Here is a 10,834-nt window from a genome sequence, read left to right as displayed (position 1 = left end):
CGCAGCTCCAGGGACACGGCGCCGCCATATTGGAGCCGTCACGTGACTCTGACATCTCACTCCCACCCCACCGCCTCCCAGGCTGACCTCTGACCCCGCCGCCTCCGGCTGCCAATGGGGAGGGACGGAGGGGAGAGGGGCGGGGCTTGGTGTAGCTGGGGGAAGGGGAGAGGGAGCTCTGAGGTGGTGAGATAGACCTCTCCCACACACCTACACACATGTACACACACACACCTACACAGGCACACGTACACGTGCATACACACACACACATAGGCACATGTACACACACACACTTGCACTCTTCTAACTGGCCTGGTCCTGTTGCCCCCAGGCTTCGGCCCAGTCAGGAGGCGCCGTCTTGGTGCTGACCGCTGGCAACAGCGTGGATGTGCCTAGGCCAAAACCCAGCACAGCTGCTTCACGGCAGCCCCCTCACGTGGACACGTGCATGTCAGGAGTGTGACAGGGTGAACCCCAGTCTCAAAGGCACGGAGGCAGCCCGGTCTCTCAGCTTAGTCCCGTGAACGTGTCCTTTGGGTGCGCTGCCGTTAGGTTCGTTAGATCGGTAACCCGCTCGCTGCCGGGCAACATTGCCACGTGATGGAGGTTCTCACAAAATGCCTCAGCACATTTGGGAAAAAAAAAAAAGTGTTTTTAATTTTTTCTTCCGGTTTTTTTTAATTCATCAAAATGAATCATTCTGATCTATTCCTACTCAAATAATTTTTTTTCCCCATTTCCCCCCTCCCCCCTTTTCTTTCTCCTTAGCTTTCTTCGTTCCATTAGGAAAAAGAGAAATGGAAGGAAAAAGTAGGATAACCAAAGAAACCAAAACAGGGTCTATTTAAAATGAAATAAAATTTATTTTTAATCAACTAAATCAATTAACATTAATTTTTAATCAACACTACGTACATATTGTTTACAATTTTCATTTTGTTTCAATGGCCTCTATAGCAGTGAGGCACATAGAAACCACTTAGACAAGTAGCATCTTTCAGCAGCATTTTACAATGCTCTCTGTTTGCCTACATGACAACGATCAGTGCCAGATATGGTGACCGGGGAGCAACTGTTAAAGGGTTACTATCAGAAACCTTGAAATGATAGGAACTGGGCAGTTTCAGAGCTACTATTAGAAACCTTGCAAATGAGGGGAGATAGCAGCCCTGACACTGGTGAGCTCCAGTAATTTTCAAGCTTTGAATATCAAACATGAAACTGTCTATTAAAGCCTTGAAAATGACAGGAGGGGTCACTTGCAGGATTGCTAGTACCCCAGCAGTGACAGAAAGATAGGCTATTTTCTACATAATGATCCTAGTTACATTAAGTTTGGGTGAGCACATAGTCTTTTTTCAGTCCCAAAGTGACACATGTAAATAGTGTGTACCATGGATGTAGGTTGTAGCCGTGTTGGTCTAAGGACATAGGCAGACAAGGTTGTGCAGATTTGCCCAAAGAGCCTTGTCTGTCTAGTGTGTACCATACAATTTATTGCATGGCCTATTTGTACAAACATAATTCTGAGCACTGAAAAGAAAGCTGAATTAAGGTCTTACTTAACATACTACTCTGCAGCCTTTTAATCCTTTTAATCTAAAAATTTCAGCATGCTTTTTAAAATGAACTGTTACAGCATCAGTCTCATTTTATACATAAGGAAACTCTAAAAGTGTAAGTTTAAGAGATTTGGCCCAGGTCACACAATAAGGCAGGGTTACTAAGAACAGAATACAAAATCCTAGACACTAAATCCCTTTTGCTAACCCATGGGTTTTCATCTCTTGATGTTTACACTTCACTAATAGAAGCCCATCATAGCCAAAATTAATTTCTAGACTCTTTAAAAGAATCTATGAAAAACTTTTACTGCATACTTAGATCAACCCTGCCACATGCTTAGATTGCCACTTAAAACCACCATGGAAATGCATGGCCTCATTTGTGTCAGCAACATTACACAATGGGCTCAGACAGAAAAGTGAAGCATACATTATCCAGCTGAAACTACTGTGGCCTGTTAGGTTATCTAGATTGTTACGTGACTCAATATATCTAGGTCAATAGGGCTTACGCAAATCCTTCCAAATGGCATAAATGGACCTTTGGTTAGCAGAACTCAGATCCAAAAGATACTTCCTATGGACTTGATTTAATATTGACTTTGAGGAAAGAGTAAAGAGGTGCTCCGTGACCAACCCCACTGCCGACACATTACTATGGATTTGCTCATTCTGGACTCCGGACTCAATTAATGTTTAAAAGAGAACTCAGATAGGAAGGGGACTGGTCAGTGCTATTAGTGAAGGGTTAGAAGTGGAAAATGTATCTTTCAGAAACTGTTTTAAGGCTTGCTGCCATCTTAAGACCAAGTTTTCCTTAGCGATCTCCAGTCCAGAAATGGGTGTGACATGTGTGATTAGTAATGAGGTCACAGTCTAAAAGGGTGTGACTTCAGAGAAAACCTGCTAGTTATAACCATTCTCTTGCAGCTAACACTAGGTTTAGCTCCTTGCTGAAGGGAAATGTGCAGTGTAATAAAAGGCAAAACTATGCAGAACAGTTGAAGTCCTGCAGGGGAATGTCTGCTGGAGTAGTTGCAGGGTAGATGGTCAGAAGTTTCCTTTTCATTAAAGAAATGAGTTGAGAATTAATTGCTAAAAATTGGAGCATCACAGAAACATCAGCAAGAAAGAACTTCAAGAGATCAAGTTCATCTCTGTGCTGAGCAGAATCAAGTACACTAAAAGTAATCCTTTCAAATATTTGTTTAACCAGTGGTTTCTCAACTTTTTTAGACTCAAGGCACAACCTCATTTGACTCAAGGCACCCCTCAGAAAATGACATCTCTTTGTTTTCACTTTATTGGCTACAGAAAAATAATACAGCAATTCTTCTGTTGCAAGGAACTCAGAAAGATCACAAGTCAGAATGTTTTTCACACCCTGGATTCCTATTTGAAATTTCTGGGTTTATTTTGTAAATCATGTTTTCACACCTAGCAGTGATAACATGGTGTAGCACATCACAGAACCCTTGAAAAGATCTCAAGACACCCCAAAGTGCTGCAATACCCTGGTTGAGAATCACTGGTCTAACCTGTTCTTGAAAACCTCCAGATCCCTGTTGTAAGAAAGCCAACTCCAGTGCTTCACTACTCGTACAGCTACATTTTCCTAGTATCCAGCCTAAATCTTCCTTGCTGCAATCTCCTCCAGTTTTTTTCAGTTGCTCATGTACTGGTATCTGTTAATCTCACAAAGAATCAAGTCCTACCCCCACGTCCCTAAAAAGTATTGTCCCAGGCCACCTATGTACTGTTCTCTATCAGAATCTCCTTCAAAATATTTTGCAGTACACCCCGTGTTCTTGGCTGGGCCCCTGCTGCTATCTGCTTTGAGAAAATAATGATATTTAGTTCCTTTAAAGAGAGGGAGTTGTGAGGCTTCATTTATTAATAATGCTCATAAAATGCTCAGAGACCTTTGGATGAAAGACTTAACTTTGGCATACAGACAACACAAGCTATTCTCTTCTATGGAGAGGAGTTATACAGATCCACAGAGAAGGCCAGCTGGATGTAAGGGAAATGAACAGATGTTACAGTACATATAATGGTAAAGAGGAAGGGAGGTGATTGAACACATGGAGAAAATTAAATATACAGACCTTACTTCCCTGACTGAGAATAGGAAGAAGGAAATTTCTCAGAGAAAACAATCCTTTATTAGCAAGTGGATTCTCACTCTAGTTTTAAATTTTCAAGTTATAGATCACATAGTAGGGGGCAAAACACCTGTTCTGAGACCTTAGATTAACTTCAGGGTTATAAGAAAAGTTTCAGGCTGATGACAATCAAAGTGACTCAGACTCAGTATGCTTTGACAAGACTAACAGCCTTTTGTCCATCAACCTTGGCACCATGCTAGCATGCTATACTGCCAGGAGTCATATAATCATTTTTATAGGTTAAAGGTGGAAATGTGAACATAGAACAGGTATTAAAATCCTTTACTAATCAAGCTGTGTGAGGCATTCATAAAAGAATAGACTGCAGAAAAGAAATACATGCAAATCATACTTAGTATTATACAAAAAGGGTCAATCAGAAAATGTTAACCTATTCAAAAATGTGATCTACAAAGGGTCCATTAGTTCAGTGCAAGAATAGATTTTCTGGCACTCATGATATCGCAGGATTACTCATTCTAGAGGTTCACAACCATTGGTAACAAACACAAAGACTTTGGTAGCTGGATATCATTGTGATGAGAACATTAGAATAACAGAGGTAAACAATGTGGAATAAGTCTAAATTACAATGCAGGCACTATAAAAATATTTCAGACAGTGTGTTCATAGCAGGATTGGAGCCCCAGTTTGGATTTATTCTGCTGGAAGTCATGCTACAATGTGGGATTTTTTTTGTTTGTTTCTTTGCTTAGTTCAATTTTCAGGTTTCCCTATAGGGAGTACCTTCACTGTTGTTATAATTTGAATTGGAAATATAGGGCCATATTCATTTCCTGGGTAACTCCATTGATTTTATTGTTTAGCACCAGCGATAAATTTGACACTTCATAATAACTGTATTAGCAATTCATGCTTTCTGTGAAAATTCTCAATCCTGCATATATAAGGCAGCTGATAATGTGAGCTTCTGTAGTACTACTGATTTTATTAGACAGCTCAGAAAATGCTCCACATGACAGAATATTAAATAACCCAGATTTTGTTTGTTTGTTGGGTGTTTTTCTACAAAATCTTAACTTATTAATTATCTGGGATGTTCTAGAATAAAATCTGATGCTACATTTTGTTTTAACATTCTCTATTCTGTTATTTCCCAAAACACAGGAGAATATTTTCTATCTTGAATGCCCATTTGTATGCCTAGTCTTTTTTTAAAGTGCTGTGCAATGATGTTAAATGCAGATACTTATGAACAGCTGGATGTCTTAGCTACACTGGAGCTATATAGCTGGATACACTGCTGCACACATATTTCTGACAACTGGAGTTTGTATGTTGTGTTTTTTCTTTAGCAGTTACATTGTTGAAGGAAAAGGTCTGCAGTGTGGAATTCATGTGCGTGTTACCTCCCAAATGCAAACCAAAGATTCTCATGTCAATTTTACAACAATGCTTTTTTCTGCATATCATTTTCATGGTAGCCCAACTGCCTTACAGAGTTGCAAAATATGGCCCCCCAGTCAGTGAAGGTCATGAAGTGCCAGTTAAAGATGTTCAGTTCACACTGCTCCCTCTCCTGCCTTTCAAAAACACTTCACACACAGCCAAAGGAAACAACTGAAAAGCCATAATGCTATGTTTGTTAGGATAACTGGAAACTAGCACAGTTTGCAGAAATGTAAGCTATTGCAGGCACAGGAGCTGATTCCTGGATTTGAGGAAGGCTCTGTTTTTAGCTTCCTCTTCCGAAGAACTGTTTCCCCGAGGTGCCCAGAGCAGATAGGGCCGTTACATTTCCATGGTTCTCATTTTCGTGACCTCTGTAGTGAAAATGAGAAAACGTTTCTTTGTGGTTGAGAAGGATTATGTTTTCCAGGCATTCATCTCCATTATGTTCTACAGAACCAAAGCAGTCTGGGTGACAATGTTAAAGGTATACAAAAAACTAGAACTCTTGGTTCCAAAATGATACCTTTTATTAGACCAACTGGAAAATGGCAAGAAAATTGTCCTTTTCTGCAAGCTTTCAGGATCAAAGTCCCTTCATCAGGCTCTGGAAAAAGTATAGATGGTACAAGATGGTAAAAAGTCCCCATAGGTAGGAAATAAACTTCATTTTTGCTCAGAGGGAGCTGAAGATGGAAGGCTGTCCCTCTGGGTCCATGAGAATGTGTTAAAGGTAAGAATTCAGAACACTTTTCCAGGCAACTGCAGGAAAAGCAGAAGAAAAAGGAACTTATTTTTGTTACTGACCCAACCTATGCAGTAGGACTTGGGTGGAAATAGCAGCACTAAACAGAGCATTGTACAATATTGAGGAGAAACGGCTAGAAAGGTCTCAGAATGGACACAGAAGTAAGTCACTTGGAAACAATAGTAAGGGGTTCAGGAAAACCATGAGAGATTTTTCCGCCTTATTTATGAGTATAGTTATGGAGCTAAGTGCTTGAACAATATAGGACAGTGATTCTCACACAGTACAGGTTGTTTTTCTGTAGTCAAAACACAAGTGAAAACTAAGACCTTGCATTTTCTGAGGGGTGCCTTGAGTCTAAAAAAGTTCAGAACCACTGTCATAGTAGCCTTATTGGCATGCACATACAGGTTAAGTACAGACATTCAAGAAGCCCAAGGCAGAATTGATCCAATCTACACAGGTTTCTCTAAGATGCATAGACTGGATCAGGAGCGAACAGAACATTTGTTCGCCCTTCATGGCGGGGACGGGAGGCAGGCAGATGCCTGCACTGGCAGAAGCCGGAAGGCAGGGCTCCATTCCCACCACTCCCCACCCAAATACCTGATAGCAGTAGGCAGGAGCCATGACTCACAGCCGTATGGCTGTCCGCCATGCCGGAAACCCAGGGTGGGGAGGTGGATCAGAGCACCCTGCCACATGGGCCCAAACATGAACCAGCAAACTGAGGGGACCTTGCATAGTGGGGGGGGGGCACTCCCTTCCTCTTCCCCACTCCCAGTTCCTGCCACAGTGGAAACTGTGCAGCTCTGAGCCGCAGCTCCTGCTTGTAGCTGTCAGGCAGTCGCGTGCAAGGGGAGGGGAGGAACAGAGCCCCTGCTGCTTGCCCCCCACAACCTGTGCTTGCTGGGAGGGCAGGATGGGGGTCTTACTTTCCCCCCTGCTGCTGACAGCTAGTGGGAGAGCAGAGTGGAGGAGTGAAGTCACGCTGGCCAGCTTGGCCAAGCATCAGAGAAGTGGGGAAGTCCCCGACATGCAGCCCCCCCTCCCCCTCCCCCCCCCCCCCCCCCCCCCCAGCTGTGGGGGCTGGGGTGGGGACCTTTGCTCCCACTCCCTGCCCTGCCCAGCTGATAGACACAGGCAGGATTCAGGGCTTGGGAGCAGAGGCTTTGCTGCCTCAGCTCTGTGACAGCCCGGGGATCAGGCCTGCCTGGTACTTGGCCAAAGCAAAAGAGCACAGGCTGAGGGTAGCTAACCCATCCAATGAAGCGGGGTTAATGGGTGAACCACAAAGGTTCTTGGGCTGTCAGGGGACTGTGACCTAACTTGAGTTGGGAGGGTACCTGGGACAGAAGTTTGATAAACCTGTCTAACCTAAACTGATTAAATCTGATACCACATCTGTCCAGGTCTATCTTACACTGGGTTCCACCGGTTTTAAACTATTTGCACGGAAATTCTGTAGACCAGTTTCCAACCACTTACATTGGAAAAAGTGTAATGTCTGCACCTGTATTCAGAACTCTTCATAGAGGTGATATCTTTTATTAGACCAACTAAATAGTTGTAAAAAAAATGTCTTTATTTGCAAGCTTTCAGGCTCACGGTCCCTTCCTCAGGCAAAGGAGAATGCACAGATTGTAATATTTCTCCCAGGTAGGAATGAAACTTCATATTGTACAGGAGAATAGAAAGATGTTATAGGTTCCCCTGGGTGAAAAAGTTAATTTTATGCAAATTAGGCTCAAATAAAAGTTGGAGCAGTCTGCTTACCTCCATGGTGTCTGATGGCAGGCTGGGTGTTGAAATTTTCTTCCTTCTTGGTAAAATGAATTTCTATTGCATAGAGGGGAGGGTTGATGAATGTATCTCCTGGCTGAGGCAGTTCTCTTGTGTAGAGGTTGTTTTCCAGGTATGCAAATTCAGATCAAACAAAGGCTGGAGTAGGGGTGGAATTCTCCAGGTCTCTGGGAGTTGGACTTTTGCTTCTTTTTTATAGAAAGTTTTCATTTCAAAGTAGCTGAGATATCTTGCATGTTTCAGGGATACATGTTTTAACCTGGCAAACAAGGTTCTTTGGGTAGATGTGTAAATAATATATAGTTGGTCTAATAAAAGATATCACATCTACCCAAAGAACCTTGTCTGCCTATGTCCTTAGATCAACACGGCTACATCCAACAACCCCACCATGTCTGCACCTGGCCACACAGTCTGCAGGCACGCACAGCAATTGGACATGCAACCTTATTTACAATTTCATGTCTAATTTTCTGAAAAGCTGATCTCTAATCTACTTTTCTGTTTGTGCCATTTACTTTTGGTAATTTTAATCAGTTCAGGCACTAAAGAGAGATGAGTACATTTCACTGTTGTTTATGGTCAGCCTGACCTTAAGCATCTCATCATTACCCGTCCTGCAAAATTCGAGTTAGAAACACTGAAGAAGGGTGTAAGCTTATAATTTCTTTTGGAAATATACTTTGCATTTTAATTTAATAGAAACATTTCTACCAGTCTTTGCAGTAATTTAAGGAGGGGGTTTGATGCTTCATTTACAAAACCTGAAGCTTGCAGAAAGGCAATCTCAGAATGTAGCCAACTCTGCTCTGTAGCTTCAACAATAATGTCTAGCCAGTTCCATCCAAGAGTCCAGGGGCAAGTTAAATTTCACAACCCTACTGTAGGGTAGGCCACTATTAAAGGGCTATATTCCATTTCTGCTGTTGAAATTAAGAGAATTAAAACAGAGCTAAATTTTGTTCCTAACATTCATTTTGCCTATGAAAAAAACCAAGCTTCAAGCACCAGGTTATCAAGACAGGCAGCAATAGAAAGGGAAACACAACCTAAAAGTAGAGGTGCACCAATACATTGGTCCATATTGTATTGGCACCGATAAAAGGAAAATCGACATTATTGGCAATTGGCTTTTTTTGGCCGATGTGGCCAATAATGTCACCGATAAATGCTGGTGCATGAGCGCAGCCACAGCATGCACAAGGACAGGAATACAACCTGGTAGCTTAGAGAGCAGCCTCCTGCCAGAAAGTCTGTGGAGGGGGAAGGGTGTGTGGGGGGGGGGGGGGGGGGGGGGGGGGGGGGGGGGGAGCAGATCAGGGCACCGCTGGGGGAGGCATGGTGGGCATGTGCCCCCTGGATTAGTATGCGGGGCAAAGGCTAGCTTTCACTGTGGGCTGGGGCCAGGGGCTGTTCCAGCCTTGTCCTAGTTGGGGGGCACTATGGGATGGGCTACTGCCACCCCAAAATTCACCATATCCCCCCTGTAGTCCCCCTCCCAGTGCCACCGTCACCCTGTCCCTGTCCACCCTGAGTGTAGCTCTGGCCCAGCCCCGCTGCTGGGAAGAGGCTGGTGCAGCCCCTAGCTCCATCCTGCAGTGGGCAGCCCACCTTCATCCCATGCACAAATCCAGGGGGCACATGCCCCCCATGCCTCCCCCAGGGAAGCTCACAGCGGTGGAAGAGACCCCCGCTCCCATGCCCCCAGATGAACTTCCCACAGCTCCACCCCATGCTCTGCCCCACCCCAGCTGGGCAGCACCTGCTCCAGCCCCACTCCCTCCCTCACTGTGGGGGCGTCAATCTTTCCCACCACATCCCCTCCTCCCCCACAGACTTACCAGCTGGACACTGCTCTCCAAGCTGCCAGGCTGCACATCAGGTTGGTATCAGCTGATATGGCTGGTTAATAATCAGCCGTCGTCTGTATCAGCCAAAAAAATCTTTATTGATGCACCCCTACCTAAAAGTGCTCATTCCAGCCCTGTGCTCTATCTGTACATAAACTGAAGTGTGCTTCTACAGATCTAAAGGAATGCTTTGAAAAGGCTTAATATTTTGCATGCTGGGCTAGTAAAATGCTCAAGGCATTTTCAAAATACACTGTGAACTTGTAGAAATATCTTGTAGTATTATAGACCTTTTTGTAGGTCTTGACTCTTTGAAGTGCAACTGCACTGCAGCTGAGTGAACAGCTTTCCCTGGAGCCCCCAAGGGGAGAAAGGATAGTTTAGGTGGCTAAAATAGTACAGTGTAATGGCATTTGATTACATTTTTCAATACCCTGCCCCAAAAAGCAAGGACTGGAGACTGGTTTTTGGGTACCTAGGAGGGAATTAATTGGGAAGCTTTTAGTGCTTGTGATGACTCAGATGCTTCTCCTCCCATTTTCACTGTATCTGTACTATAGCAAAGGCTATCAAATCCTCTCTGCAGCGTATCTCACTGACTGAGCCCCATCTTATTTAATTTGCTCTGTTCTGTGGGGCAAGTGCAAACCCAAATGCCCCATCAATGACAACTACCCCCCCCCCCCCCCCAAAAAAAAACCCAAACAAACCGCAACAAACAACTTGGGACAGCAGCCAAGAGCCTATTGGGTTGTACTAATAGGAGTATCTTTTGCAAATTAATGGAAGTGATTCTTTCAGCACTGGTGAGACCTCACCTGGAGTGTCCAGTTTTGGGACTCACACTTAAAGAAGGATGTGGACAGATTGGAAAGAGTCCAGCGAAGAGTTACAAAAATGATTATGGAGAGCCATGCACAGGCACTGCCAGGCCTAGGGTTGGAGAGGACCTAGTTAGGGAACTTCTGGTGGGGCTGGACGTGTTTAAATCAGCAGGTCCAGATGATCTCCACCCAAGGGTGCTGAGGGAATTGGCAGGGGTCATTGCAGGACCCCTGGCATGGCTTTACAAGCACTCATAGTGCTCTGGCCAGTGCCAGAGGACTGGAAAAGGGCCAGTGTGGTCCCCATTTTCGAGAAGGGGAGGAAGGAGGACCCAGGCAACTACAGGCCAGTCAATCTCACCTCCATCCTAGGCAAAGTCTTCGAAAAAATTATCAAGGCTCACGTTTGCGAGAGCCCGGCAGGACAAATTATGCTGAGGGGTAACCAGCACAGGTTCATAGC

The 10,834-nt window shown here is 44.2% G+C and overlaps 1 protein-coding gene across 3 annotated transcripts in view; it reads right to left on the bottom strand.

The window, feature by feature from the left end:
- The window catches only part of ARFGEF2 (ADP ribosylation factor guanine nucleotide exchange factor 2), a 60,819-nt gene extending 60,767 nt beyond the window's left edge, over positions 1-52 (bottom strand). For all 3 annotated transcript variants that reach the window (XM_025191771.1, XM_025191766.1, XM_014525730.2), the window contains exon 1: positions 1-52. The gene's annotated coding sequence lies outside the window, so the exon portion shown is untranslated.
- Positions 53-10,834: the final 10,782 nt, after the last annotated feature.

Source organism: Alligator sinensis, unplaced genomic scaffold (assembly GCF_000455745.1).
Source record: "Alligator sinensis unplaced genomic scaffold, ASM45574v1 scaffold76_1, whole genome shotgun sequence".
NCBI lineage: Eukaryota > Metazoa > Chordata > Crocodylia > Alligatoridae > Alligator > Alligator sinensis.
The sequence above is the reverse complement of the archived record's forward strand: the minus strand, read 5'-3'. Positions and strand labels throughout refer to the sequence as shown.